The 13,968-nt window shown below is 34.3% G+C and overlaps 2 pseudogenes across 1 annotated transcript; both read left to right on the forward strand.

Moving 5' to 3' along the window:
* Positions 1-2,540: 2,540 nt before the first annotated feature.
* On the forward strand, positions 2,541-5,751 carry LOC143598118 (peroxidase 12-like; annotated as a pseudogene). The gene is made up of 3 exons (XR_013147053.1): positions 2,541-2,863; positions 4,570-4,767; positions 5,014-5,751. The product of XR_013147053.1 is annotated as a peroxidase 12-like (transcript).
* A 5,639-nt stretch (positions 5,752-11,390) lies between these two features.
* On the forward strand, positions 11,391-13,492 carry LOC143598112 (peroxidase 12-like; annotated as a pseudogene).
* The last annotated feature ends 476 nt before the right edge of the window (positions 13,493-13,968 follow it).

Below are 13,968 nucleotides of genomic sequence, written 5' to 3' on the forward strand. Positions count from 1 at the left end.
GGCCTATGATTCATAGTTACAAACTCCTGATGCATCACAAATGAGAGAATCTCCGATGGTTTATACTTCATAATAATTACAAAGCACTAACTAAAAGCAAAGTATTGATTAAAAACTGGTTCTGTTTTGACTTAAAATCACAAACCTCATTCTTATGAATGACTTGTACATTATTCACATATGGATAGGCCTGTAAATGAATCGAATGTTCGGTGAACTATTGTAAACCGTTAGACGGGAAGTTCGTTTATGTTCGTTTATTTAATAAACGAACGAACATGAACGCATGTTCCGTTCGTTCATTTATGTTCATGAACGTTCGTTTATGTCTGTTTATTTATGTTCATTTATGTATTAATATTAATAGAAAATACTTAAATATTATCTGGATAGGTTATCTGCTTAAAAATTTTATATTTGTTAATTTGTGTTCATTTAAGTGTTTTCATTTAAGTTCGTTTATATTTGTGTTCATTTACGTTTGTTCATACATGTTCGTTTATCTTTGTTCAGTTATGCTAGTTTAGATTTTAAACAAACACAAATGTCCATTTTTAAATAAACGAACATGAACATAAATATTTGTTTGATTAAGTGTCCGTGTTCTTTTAAAGTTAAATGAACGAACACGAACATGTCATTGTTCGTGTTCATTCGATTCGTTTACAGGCTTTCATTATTCACATTGATGAATACATCGGTCTCAATCTCTAGGCTCTGCCGATTTTATTTGTGTTCGAACTGTTCGTGAACACATTAATTTTCTTAAGGAACGACCACGAACATAAAATCTCGTTCGGTAAGTGTTCGTGAACCGTTCGTGAACACATTATTTACTTAACGAACGAACATGAACAATGCCTTGTTCGTGTTCGTTCGGTTCGTTTACAGCCCTAATGAATCATCTTGTTATGAATCTTGATATTGACACTCGTTATAACATCTGAAAAAGAAAACTTTAAAAATTATAAAAGAAAACTTTAAAAATTATAAAAGTATTGTACGCTATCAAATGCTTAATTTTGTTGGGTTGATATAATTTTATTCAAGATCGGTATGTGAATTATAATATGCAAGTCATGCATGTATCAACACACACGTCTCATAAAAATGAGGTTTGTGATTTTAATTCAAAATTTCACACGGCCGCCTACTCTTTCAAACCATTTATGCTAAACATTGTTTTTTCATATCGATATTATCTTCAAATATTTTATTTTCTTAATAATAATTAGACAAAACATCAAAACTAGTATTTATGTTTACATTTTTTTTCAATAGTCATCCTTTCACAAACTTAATGACAGAAATCGTATTTTATGTTTCAAATTCCTATCACGTTAAGTCCTTTGGCTTTAACCCAGTTAAGTTTTTCAGTTAATTCCGATTATGTGCAAGTCACATGAGGGTAATTTTATAATTTACAACTTTTAATGAGATCCACCTTTTTTATAATTATATAAAATATATATAAAGTTAATGTGGGTCCCACCCCCACTCTCTTTACATCCTTCACCACCATCAACCATTCAACCCTCATTACCAAACCACCACCATCAACCAACACCGCCACCACATAAAACCGGTGGTTCGAAGAAAGCTACTACCTCTGATTCAAGTATCACATAAAAACACCATCACACTCCACCTTCTGTACTCCTAAACCCTCATGTGACTTGCACATGATCGGATTTAACTGAAAAACTTAACTGGGTTAGGGCCAAAGGACTTAACGTGATAGGAATTTGAAACATAAAGTACGATTACTGTCATTAAGTTTGCGAAAGGATAACCACTGAAAAAACATGCAAACATACAGGACTGGTTTTGCTGTTTTGTCTAATTATTATTTAGTTTCCTTTTTTTAACAAGGAGTTAGATCGAATGTGTCACGCGTCATGTAACGTGAGGTAAAAATTCTCGCTGACTATATATACCGAAAATTTGTTGGATTGCAACTTCAATTTTATAGTTGTTACAATTCATAACGAAGTTCCATTAGAAATCTAATTACGTAAACAATTAATTTCCGGTTTATAATTAATTAAATTCTCAAATCGTCTTTATTTTTAATGATTTTATATTTTACTTTCTTTTGTAATATTTTATTAAAATTTCAAGTCTATATGATATTTACCTTCTTTTGTAATTTTAATTATCATTTCAAGTCTATATGACAATTCATATTATATATTGCCTAGGAACTCTTTAACAAGATATAAATTAAGTTAAAACGAATATAAACAATGTAATTAAGTAAAAATGTAAGATTTGTATTTTAAAAAAATAAAAACCATAGAATTACAAGAATATTATTATAAAGGTTCTAGAATAAACAAAAATATAAAAATCCTTTGTTATTCTTAAATTTTTTTTTAACATATTTATTGTACACAACACAGACTTCATGTTTCAAAGATGACCAAAGGGTACAAGACCCTAGATGCTAGCATGGGAAACCCCACATGGACCACATTACTTAACACTTGAGGGACTAAAAATGCCATCTTTCAAACATGAGGGGCTTTTTCAGAAATACCTCAGTTATAAATAATCCATCTATTTTGTAGTTGAACACTAACAAGAAAAGCTTAGTGACCAACAATGGCTTGTAAAATTACTAAAATGCCCTTTCACACAGTGGCAGTGAGTGTAGGTTTGTTGGTAGTGATGGTAATGCATTTGCAAGGTTTAGAGGCACAGCAGCAGCCAATAGTGAAAGGGCTTTCTTGGAAATACTATGAAAGTAGTTGTCCAAAACTGGAATCAATAATTAGGAAGCAAATGGAGAAGGTGATCAAGAAGGATGTTGGTCTTGCTGCTGCTTTGTTTAAGACTTCATTTTCATGATTGCTTTGTTCAGGTATGAATAATATTTTGAAATATAGTTTGTAAAGGAATAATATAAAAAATAAAATACTAAAATAACATTTGGATAATTGGATTGACACTTTTGGTTTCCCGACGGCCTGTTAAGCATAGTTAGTCTGTTCAATGCGTCATGATTGAATAGTAATCTCACGGTCAATAAATGTTGGGGGTTGTTTGGTAACATTGGTCAGAGGCAGATCGTATTTGGTTCACAGATACAACTTAACTGTTCATGAACTTTCTTAGCGAGTAAGTTTTAGAAATATGTGGACCGATTCATTCTTAATTGCTTAGAACAAGGTTTTCAAACAACCCCTTAGTTTTGCTATCAAAAAAGCTAGTGTGACAGCTTGTTGCTCGTTTTTTCTTTTAATTCGGTGTTTTTTCTTTTATTTCGATTTAAACACTAATCTTTAGTTAATGAAAAGAACAAACTCTGAACAAAAAAGCAACATTTTAGAAGTAAAAGAATTTAAACAAATTTGAAGTGTAGTTGATTTATATATCTAGATTTAGGACATCAACTTATTTTTAATAAAGTTGTCAAATGTTTTCTTCATATGATATAACTTATAAGAGTGTTTGTAATACTTTCATTTACATAATGAAAACATGCAATTAATAACTGCATATTTAGTAAAAAAAATCTAATTTGTCACACCCTTGAGTATAGTATTTAATACACAAATTAAGCTAGTTCATGTTAGGGATAAAGATAACTGGTGAAGAAAAGCTGGTCACACAATATTTTTTATAAGGTTGAAATAATAACACACGAACATCTATGCTTTTTATTTTTTTTATTTATTTTTAATCATTTTAATAACTAATCAATGATATGCGCCTTTTAGAGGGCCCGAATGAGTCGAGTTATTCCCTAGCTACTAAAGATCGGCTTGTAAACTTGAAAAGAACAAAGCTTAATAGATCACTTAAAGTCTAAATTAAGGCCTTATTTAATAAACGAGCCCAAGACTATATTCCGAGCTTAGGTTGCTTAACTAAGTTTGCGAGCCTTACTATTTATATAAATATAATAAAACTATTCATACAACAAAAATATAACTATATAATAAATACTATTATGAACATATTTGATATAAATCAAGCAAATAGTATATATTTTGTGATATATAATATATATATAACTATAATTATGTATAAGGTAATTATTTATTTAATAAATAATAAACGAGCTAAGTTTGAATTATAAACCTTTTAACAAGACAAACTCGAGCGTTAGTTATAGAGCTTGACACAAGCAGAATTCTCATATAACAACTGAGTATGACTTATGAGCATAAGCTTAGACAGTTAGACGCGCTTGGACTCGATTATATTTGACTTGTTTATGAGTTACGACCCTAGGCTGCCCGGTTTCACTTTCGGTTTTGTAATTTCTGTGGCTTATCATATAATGATTAAAGGACAAAACTGCCTTTAATTAATTAATAAATTGTCCACCCGAAATGCTTTTTCTCATTTTTAACCTTCCTCTAAAGTTTTTTCCTTAAAGACAACAGACAGAATATAATCATTTGTATATAAAGTTATGTCTATTGATGCTACTATCTTGCTTTATATATTTTATACCATTGTAAATTTGTAACTAAAGTTTGTACTTGGTGTTTTATATTTGTACAAAGTTCTAATATTTATTTATTTCCGAATATTTGATGACAGTTTTATTGTTAATAGGGTTGTGAAGGTTCGGTGTTGTTGGATGGATCAGCAAGCGGACCGGTTGATAGCGAGAAAACGGCTCCACCAAACTTAAGTTTAAGGGGATTCGACGTCATTGAGGATCTTCGTCGTCGGGTTCACAAACAGTGTGGCGCGGGTAGCGTGTCTTGTTCTGATATCACTGCCATAGTTGCACGTGACGCTGTTGTCTTGGTAAATCCTCACACCTTTTTTCGTAGTTTTCATAACCGGATTGATCACTGAACCATCTGCTTATTGGTCCAACCATCCGGTCTAGTCGTCTAGACTTCTAGTTCCCCGCTTAACTGAATCTGTTATGTAGTCAGTTTTCGGTCAGTCCATTTTTAAAAACAATGGTTTTCCTTTTTACACACGTGTACAAGTGACATATTGTATGTGTGCATTAAAATGTTTTTTGTCATGTTGTATGTGTTTCAGACCGGTGGTCCAGAATATAGCGTTCCTCTAGGCCGAAGAGATGGATTCACATTCGCCACAAGAAACTCAACACTTGCCAATCTTCCATCACCATTTGTTCCGACCGACACACTACTAACCACCCTTGGCGCTAGAAACTTTGACGCCACTGACGTTGTAGCCCTCTCAGGGGCCCACACTCTAGGTGTCGCCCATTGCTCGTCTTTCGGACAACGACTTTACCCTACACAAGACACGACCTTGGATAAAACCTTCGCCAACACCCTAAAAGGCGTCTGCCCAACCCAAAACACAAATGCCACTACTTTCTTAGACCTTCGCTCTCCAAACGTGTTTGATAACAAGTACTTCGTCGACTTAATGAACAAACAAGGCGTCCTAACGTCCGACCAAGATTTGTACACTAACAAAAAGACCCGAGACATTGTCAAGAACTTTGCGGTTAACCAAACGTTGTTTTTTGAGAAATTTGTCGACGTTATGGTGAAGATGAGTCAAATGGAGGTGTTGACCGGCACACAAGGTGAAATCCGCAATACTTGCAATAAGCGAAACTCAAACGACTTGGTTATATCGAATGTTGTCGAGGACAATATGGACAACGTCGAGAGTTTCTAAGGTAGTTGGGATGTAATCGTTTTGCGTTTACGTTTATCGTTTCATGTTTTGTAATGTATTATCTATGTGCACTTTTGCTTTGTTTTGTTGATCAATGAAGATGAATTTGAAAACAACAAATATATGATGAGCAGATTATTGTAATGGAATCATTGATGATAAAAAAAAGGGGTTGTCTACTCAGACACCCTTTTTGCTATTCATACACCCATTTTACACACATTTTCTCTTTTATATACATCCTTTCTAAAGAGTGAGAGGGTATCTAAATAGCAGGTCCTTAAAAAAGTATAAAATTTAAAAACCTATGAACCTACCAAATTGACATCAACCAGACCATTTTAGCTAAACGTAGACCATTTTAGCTAAACGTGTTTGCAGGTTTGACTCAAAACTGTTCCAAACCCGTTTAAATTAAACATAACCTTTACAAATCTCGTATTAAAGTAATCTCATTTTCAGAAATTCAAATTTTAAAACTCTAAGATTTGTCAATATCAAAATCATAGGGGTGTATATGTGAAACTAGAACGAATATTTGGGAATAATATAAACTTACATAAATATTGAAGCTCGCTAATAAAAGTTGGTTGGTTCGAGTCTTATTTGAGACGTGAAGTAGATTTATGTTGGAGTAGAGTCAGCTTACATTAGGTCCGTTAAAAGAAAAGAAAATTAAGTTCCCGATTCTCCAAACATCTAGTCAAATTCGAACCTATGAACTTAGGGTTTTACTTTTGGGATTGTGATAATACGCATTTGCATTGTCTTAAATGAAAATCGGCCTACCAATAGCGAGAAGTGACAACCATTAAATCCCTACCCGCCTTAAATTTAATTTTCGTTCTTCGGCTTATAACTAGATCTATACTCAAAATTTTTTCTAACTTTTAGAGCCGGAACCGAGTATTTTCATCACTCGAATACCACTTCTTTTCATCCTTAACTGTAAGTCGTCTTCTAATTTCTCACTATTTACAATTTGTTCATTGTTTATGACTTTATGTTAAACTGATTGTTCATGTTAATTTATTTCGTTAGGTTATTTTTTGTTCTTGTTTGTTTATTTTAATTTTTTAGTTAATCTAGTATGAAACTTATCATTTGATCCCTAACAATCATAACTGAATTATTTATATTTATGTTACAATATAAAACTTTATCTAAAACAAGCACTAGAAAGTAGAAACCTTTGTCTTTAATAACATAAACAAAACATAATGATTTAAACTAGGTAACAAAACTTGTCAAACTGCAACAACATAACAACACGAATTCTATTGGTTGGGTTCGTAAAGGTAACGATAATAAACCCAAAAAGTAAACACCCAAATTAGTATTGTCACTCGTATAGCTTATGATAAGAAAACGTATTTAAAGCGAATTGTAGTTGGTTGGTAAAACCCTTGCGGTGCGGCTACGATTCTGTTAGAAAAATAAAAATGGATAAGACCAAGATATTCATCATTTCCTATTTATGATAATTCTTGATGGCCTTCCATATTGCTCAAGACCAAGACCGTTGGAGATCAATCAAGGATTTTCCAGCCATAAACTATTATTATATTTCCTTTTTCAATTCATTGTATTCACTATTTATTTTTCATTCTTTGTCTTTTCGTAACAATTCAATTGAATAAATATACCTTTTCAATATTCCAAATTCACAATCTTAGGATGATCACCTGCTCATCTTCTATTTTTTCTTTCAAGCCTTTTAACTTCACAAAAACTATAAGAATGGCATACTCAAGACTACCACCGACAACTCATCTTCTCAAAACTGTGTGGCGGCTGGATTTGCAGCCAACGAGTCACATGAATCCGGAGGTCTAGGATTTCTGTCCAAAGGGCGGACAGGTCAGAAAAACTCTTAACAGCGATCACAAGATAAGGAAGGAAGGAAGAAAGGTTGTTGCCACCGTCGGGAACACAAACGATACCAGTAGTGTTTGGTGGATTCGATTTTGCCAATATATTCTCAGACCCTTCTCTTTTTAATCATAATTGTTTTGACCCTCAAGTTCTAAAATTATTAGATAAAACCCTTGATAAAAATGTTATTCACGATACTCATTCTAATCAATGTGTAGTAAATGAATTTAAAACTAATTCTTTTTTGGAAAACCATTCTCAATGTTCTATTTTGTTAAAAGATAATAAAAAAAATAATGATATTATGGATACTAGAATTAAAGAAATAACATCAAAAACTCATGGACATGCTAATATGGTTAAAAATAGTGAACATTTAGACAAATCTTGGATTTTTGATTGTGGTGCTACTGATACCATGACGTTTGACCTATCCGACATGGTTTTAAAATCTAAAATCCATAATCGACCACATCAAAACCGTCAATGGGGGGATAGTTCCCGTTAAAGGGGCAGGGACTGTTGAAATATCCCCAGCTTTAAAACTCTCTAATTGTCTATATGTTCCGTCTTTATCACATAAATTGTTATCTATTAGTCATGTGACAAAAGAGTTGAATTGCACAACCTTAATGCACTCTACATTTCGTATACTACAAGATACCAGGACGGGGGCGATCATTGGGCATGACACTGAACGTAAAGGATTATATTATGTGGAAGAAGTGACTTAACAAGGTACTGTGATGCTTGCTCACATTACTACAGATAGAGAAGCTTGGCTATGGCATAGAAGATTGGGACATCCTTCCACCGGTTATTTACATCTTTTATTTCCTAAATTATTTCCTTCCAATAAACCATTAAATTGTGAAACTTGTGTTTTAGCTAAAAGTCACATACATACCTTTAAACCAAATAACACAAGAGTTAATTTACCTTTTTCCCTTATTCATTCAGACGAATGGGGTCCAGCAAAAGTTGTTGGTGGACGACACTTTCGTTTTTTCGCTCTCTTTGTTGATGATTGCACTCGTATGACATGGATTTATTTTCTAAAACATAAATATGAAGTTTTTGATAAATTTACTATATTTTATGCTATGATACAAACTCAATTTAAAACCAATATCCAAATTATTCGATCCGATAATGGTGGGGAGTTCATAAACAATTCAATGAAGCAATTTTGTCAAACAAAAGGAATAATTCACCAAACGTCTTGCTCACACACTTCCGAATAGAATAGCACTGTCGAACGAAAAAACCGCATTTTTGATTGGAAATAACTCGAGCATTCCTAATTGAATCTCAAGCACCCAAGTCCTTCTGGCTAGAAGCTCTAGCTACTGACGCATATCTTATCAATCGAATACCAACAAAAGCCCTTTACCTAAAAACCCCTCTTCAAACTCTTTATGAATTTACAAAACTGCCACCCGCCCTTACATTACAACCACGAATATTCGGGTGCTCCGTCTTTGTCTACAAACCAAAAATCAATTGAACCAAACTAGACCCATGTGCTAAAAATGTGTGTTTGTAGGCTATGGTGTCAACCAAAAAGGGTACCACTGCTATAATCCAAAAAATATTCATATGTATATTACCATGAACTGTGACTTCCTAGAGACCAAATTCTTTTATACCTCCCAACATAGTCAGGGGGAGAAAGATGCACTAAGTTGGTTAAACTAGGTTCCAAAATGGGTTTCAACATCCGCAGAAGTCAATCACAGTACCCAGGACGAGTCACTGACTTCGCAACAACCTGGTGGACCAACCATCAGTGTTACAGACCAAAATCCTCCCATCCTGGTGTCTAAGGTAAGTAAATCTGATGAAGATATAACAGATGAACAATCTTATGAAAATCAAAAAATTGATATATATGAAAATCATGAAAATGAAAATATTGACAACCATGAGATAGAAATAGAACAAACAGTGCAAGAGGAACAAGAAGATCCAGTACAGGAAGAAGGTACAATAGAAGAAGAAAGAACCGAGAAATATATTCTACCACCAAGAGTCAATAGAGGAATACCTGCAAAACGATACTCTCCAGAAAAATAGTCTAAATCCTCTAGGTATCCCATGGCAAATATAACCGAAGGAAACTTATCCAAAGAAGCCAAGGCTTTTACTTGTTCCCTTTACAATGAACAAATTCCAATTTCTATGGAACAAGCTTTGACATCAAAGAATTGGAAAGATGCAATGGACGTAGAGATGAAGGCGTTAATGAAAAACAACACATGGGAGAAGTGTGATCTTCCTATAGGAAAGAAACCGGTGGGATGTTGTTGGGTATTTACAATTAAACGCAAACCAGACGAAACTATTGAAAGATATAAAGCAAGGTTAGTGGCTAAAGGCTATACCCAAACATACGTAGTTGACTACTCAAAGGCATTCTCCCCAGTAGCCAAGATTAACACAATCCGAGTCCTTTTTTCGATCGCTGCAAATCAAGTATGGCCACTTTATCAGTTTGATGTTAAGAATGCCTTCTTGCACGAGAATTAAAAGAAGAAGTTTATATGGAAGCTCCACCCGGGTTCACAGAGAACTTCAAGACAAAGGAAGTATGTCGGTTAAAAAGGGCACTATATGGGCTTAAGCAATCACCTCGAGCATGGTTTGGCAGATTTACTCTAGCAATGAAAGGATATGGATTCCAACAAAACAACTCTGATCACACGTTGTTCCTTAAACGCCAAGGTAAACTTGTAACTTGTTTGATTATATATGTTGATGACATGATCATTACAGGAAACGGCGATGAAGAAATGAAGAAGCTAAAGGCAAATTTGTTCACAAACTTCGAAATGAAGGACTTAGGAAGGCTTAAATACTTTCTTGGAATTGAGGTACTAAGGTCTGAACGAGGGATCTTCATATTCCAAAAGAAATATGTTCTTGACCTCCTAGCTGAGACAGGGATGATCGATTGCAAACCGGTTGACACTTCAATGATGGCTAACCAAAAACTTTACATGGAAGAAGAAGCAAAATTGGCAGACAAACAAAGATATCAACGCTTGGTAGGCAAATTAATATACCGATTCGACGCGAATTCGGTCTCGGTCGGTATCAGGTTACGGCAATGGAAGTAAACAACAAAATTAATTCGTAAACACCCAAATACAACAAAATAATATGTTAAAATAAAAACAAAACACATGTGTTTTTGCAGCTAATCAATGCGAATTCGATCGGTACCAGATTATGGCATCGAAACTAAACAAAAGAATTAATTCTTTAACGTTACCATTATCGGCTCGTTTCGAGCTCTATTTTCAAAGCTCGAGCTCGGCTCGTGAATAGATTTTCAAGCTCGAGCTCGGCTCAAGCTCGGATCGTTTACCACTTATAAACTATTTTTAAATAATATAATTGCTTTATATATTTTTTCTATTATAACTTTTTTTGTGTAAGTAATTAGTTATTTTTATTTATTTTTTTATAACATTATATATATTAATTATTAAATATATATTTTAAAAAATTATATAAATTACAGGCTAGTTTAGGCTCGCGAGCCGGCTCGAGCTCGAAAAGTGAAGCTCGGGCTCGGGCTTGTTTATTAAATTAGCTTACTTTTTAGGCTCGAGCTTGGGCTCGGGCTCGGGCTCGATCAAGCTCGGCTCGTTCGAGCTTTTAAACGAGCCGATCTCGAGTAGCTCGCGAGCAACTCGGCTTGTTTGCACCCCTACATGCATGGGAAAACCAACATGGATAACACTTTAGGGTACCAAAAAAAGCCAATCTTACAAACATGAAAGGCTTTGTAGAAACATCTCACCACCTATAAATAATCCATCACTTTTGTACATAGGTGGTACATCAAACACAAATAAAAGCTAGTAACCTAACCAGCAATGGCTTGTAAAGTAACAAAAATGCCCTTCCACACACTTGCAATGAGTGTGGCTGTGTTGATAATGATGATAATGCATTTGCAGGGTTTAGAAGCACAACAACAGCCAATAGTGGAGGGGCTTTCTTGGAATTTTTTATGAAAGCAGTTGTCCAAATTTGGAATCAATAATTAGAACACAAATGGAGAGAGTGATCATTGAAGATGTGACTCTTGCTGCTGCTTTATTAAGAGTTCATTTCCATGATTGTTTTGTTCAGGTATAAATATATAACACCAATCAACCATTTATTCATTTTTAACATTGTTTAACCGGACTGGTCATTGAACCGACCGTCTTTCTGGTTCACTGATCAGACTGGTTGAACTGAACTCAAGAACGGTTGATATTTAAATATTACATAAAGTTTAATATATAGTATCTTACATTTGAAAAATAATAAGAAATAATAGACAAACGAATAAAGGTGACTAAATTACAAAATCAATATTTGTAAAGTTCTCTCATTTACATGAGAGATGTTGGGTTTAAATCACAAACGTTACATAAAATGAAAATTCAAAAGGATTTCACATACAAACAAACATAGGTTATCCATCACAAAAGGAGCTTAACGTGTGAAGCGTACAAATGAACAAATTAGTGATCTGTGCTTCTTAAGGATATGTAGAGGAGTCATGTCGCTTGTAAGCTACTTGAGACTGATTAGCTATAAAAGCTCGAAACAAATTAAGCTTAAACGAATGAAAAACCACGCAAGTTTGATATTTATAAAGGTCTTCTTTTTAAAAGTATATGCATAATATGCATTATGTATATCTTGCTTTGTAACTAAAGTTTACTATTTATTTCTATATGTTTGATGATAGTTTTATTGTTATAGGGTTGTGATGGTTCGGTTTTGTTGGATGGTTCGGCAAGTGGGTCGGTTGATAGCGAGCAAACTGCACCGCCAAACCTAAGTTTAAGGGGGTTCAATGTTATTGAGGATATTCGTAGTAGGGTTCACAATGAATGCGGTGCTGGTAGTGTCTCTTGTGCTGATATCACTGCATTGGTTGCACGCGACGCTGTTGTCTTGATAAAATTTTCGCACACATCTTTCCATAATGTTTTTATGATCGGACCAGTCATGTACCGGTTCACTGGTCTGACGTTTTACATACCAAATGACGTTATAAATAATTTAAAACTTAATATATATATATACTAATCCATACTTTGTATTTTGTTGTGAGTTTAACATGTTAACAAAATATGAAACATGAAATAATCAATATGATAAAGTGTTTAAAATAAACGAAATATAAAGTCTGAAATAGTAAATGAATTGATGATAAATGAGATTCTATAATTTTTTTTAGTATTTTGTGAAATTTGGTATATTTCCTCGGTTCAACCTATTCAAATGGACTCAACCGAATCAGTTATGTGTTCAATCTAGTTACATTTGATATATTTATATAATCGTGTTTTTATACGTGTTTTAGACTAGCGGTCCAGAATATGGCGTTCCTCTAGGTCGAAGAGATGGACTCACATTTGCCACAGTAAGTGCAACACTCGACAATCTTCCATCACCATTTGTCCCTACGGACACGTTACTAACCAACCTTGCCGCTAGAAACTTTGACGCCATCGATGTTGTGGCCCTTTCAGGGGCCCACACTCTCGGTGTCGCTGATTGCTCATCGTTCGCACGACGACTTTACCCCACACAAGACACAACTATGGATGAAACATTTGCTAAAACCCTTAAGAGGTGTTTTTCCATCACTAAACACAACAAATGTCACTACATTCTTGGACATTAGGTCCCCAAACTTGTTTGATAATAGGTACTTTGTCTCTCTAACAAACAATCAAGGACTCCTAACTTCTGACCAAGATTTGTTCACTGGGGATAGACCCGAGACATTGTCACGAGCTTTGCGGCTAATCAAACATTGTTTTTTGAGAGGTTTGTGGATGTTATGGTGAGGATGGGGAAAATGCAAGTGTTGACTGGCACACAAGGTGAAATTCGCAATACTTGCTCTAGTCGAAACTCGAACGTGGTTATATCCAATGTTATCGAGGGCCGCGACGTGGACAACATTTGAAGCTTCTAAGGTTGTTAGGGATGCTATTGTTTCATGTTTCATGTGTGGGGTTATATAATTTGGTATTTCATGTTTCATGTATCATGTTTTGTAATGTATGTGCACTTTGCTTTGTGTAATTTATCAAACATTTGATTAAAGTATTGTATTTTGAAGAAGCGTGGATCGACTCACTGGTAGACGATCTACTTTCCTCGGGTGTGATTATGCTATTTCACCGATGGTTTCTCTTGGATCTGGGTTCTTCCACCTACAAAATGAACAGCACCGTAAACTTACCCCTCAGAAAGGGACAGAGGGGTCCTCTTTGGGGTAACCCTCCGGTGTGAGAATAAGTATCTGTGGGAGAAGATAATAATATGTGAGAGTAAAGAATTTGGAGTGTATTGCTTAATAGCTGAATACTCTGTAATTGGATGTTATCAGATGATATTTGATGATATTGGATGATATTGGATGATGCCTCTCCTTGTGGA

The sequence above is a fragment of the Bidens hawaiensis genome, unplaced genomic scaffold (assembly GCF_021521415.1).
Source record: "Bidens hawaiensis isolate Kalapana, Puna unplaced genomic scaffold, B.hawaiensis_p1.1 tig00049650_1, whole genome shotgun sequence".
In the NCBI taxonomy this organism is placed as follows: Eukaryota; Viridiplantae; Streptophyta; class Magnoliopsida; order Asterales; family Asteraceae; genus Bidens; species Bidens hawaiensis.